Source organism: Hevea brasiliensis, chromosome 10 (genome assembly GCF_030052815.1).
Source record: "Hevea brasiliensis isolate MT/VB/25A 57/8 chromosome 10, ASM3005281v1, whole genome shotgun sequence".
Classification (NCBI taxonomy): domain Eukaryota; kingdom Viridiplantae; phylum Streptophyta; class Magnoliopsida; order Malpighiales; family Euphorbiaceae; genus Hevea; species Hevea brasiliensis.
The window spans coordinates 74,623,184-74,624,537 of NC_079502.1; the positions used below are offsets into that span (position 1 = coordinate 74,623,184).

The window sequence follows — 1,354 nt, forward strand, 5'->3', positions numbered from 1 at the left end:
TCTAGGGTTCATCCTGGATTACCACTTATTGCAATCATTCAGAAAATATTTCATTACTGGTAATTTCAGTTAATTTTTGGCGGATTCGGCAACCATTAGAATTTTGGCGCCATTGCCGGGGACTGAAAGTTTATTATTTTTAGTGTTAGGATATTATGTTATTAATTTTGTTTATGAAGTGTTGCTATTTTCAGGTTTTCGGTGAAAATTAGGGTGTTACTATTCATTGGCAAATTTTTTGTTGAATTAGGAGGGCACTCTATACTTTTTTTAAAGGAAACGACGTTCTGATCAAGACCAATTACCCCACCCTCTTGAGGCCAAATTCGATCATTTTCTAGGGTTTTGAGGCATTTTTCTATTTTTACTTTGATTTTTTTGTTTATGATAAGAACTTCTCAATCTGGTGAGTTGCTCTTTGATCCAGAAGTAGAAAAAACAGCTAAACAATTGAGAAAATTGGTTAAGCAAGCTCAGCAAATTTCAAGTACATCTAAAGGAGTCCAATCTCCAAGGTAATTAAGTTCGGATTCAAATTTGGATTCAAATTCCAAAAATGAAACCATGGCTGCTAAATCTTTGAAAGAGTTTGCTGCCCCTAATCTAAACCAACAGCCTTTGTGTATTCAATACCCTACTTTAAATGTTGCTTTTGAGCTAAAGTTTGGACTAATCCATTTGTTGCCTATGTTTCATGGTCTTTCAGGTGAGGATCCACGTAAGTATTTAAAGGAATTTCATGTTGTATGCTCCAGCATGAAACCTCAAGGAGTTTTAAAGGACCAGATTAAGCTTCGAGCTTTCCCTTTATCCCTGGAAGGCACAGCTAAGGATTGGTTGTATTACCTCCCTTCTGGATCTATCAACTCATGGAATGAAATGAAGTAGATATTTTTGGTGAAGTATTTTCCTACTTCCTGTACTGCCAACATAAGAAAAGAAATTTATGGCATTCGGCAGTACAATGGAGAGAGTTTGTATGAGTATTGAGAGCGATTTAAGAAGTTGTGTGCAAGTTATCCCCATCATCAAATAAGTAAGCATCTTTTGATTCAGTATTTCTATGAGGGACTTCTACTAATGGACCGCAGTATGATAGATGCTGCCAGTGGAGGAGCTTTGGTTGACAAGACACCATAAGAAGGAAGGAGGCTAATTGCTAACATGGCAGCAAATTCTCAGCAGTTTGGAATGAGAATGGATCACACACCTAAGAAGATTAATGAGGTAAACACATCTAACCTTGAGAAATAGAATTCTGATTTAACTTCTTTGGTGAGACAATTAGCTGTAGGGAAAATGCAATCAGTTAAGGTATGTGGAATTTGTTCGGGTTCTGGTCATGCTACTGACA

At 36.7% G+C, this 1,354-nt stretch overlaps 1 non-coding gene across 1 annotated transcript; it reads right to left on the reverse strand.

Annotated features, from left to right (window-relative positions):
* Positions 1–927: 927 nt before the first annotated feature.
* Positions 928–1,034, reverse strand: LOC131169925 (small nucleolar RNA R71). The gene has a single exon (XR_009140871.1). It is a non-coding gene; the product is annotated as a small nucleolar RNA R71 (small nucleolar RNA).
* Positions 1,035–1,354: the final 320 nt, after the last annotated feature.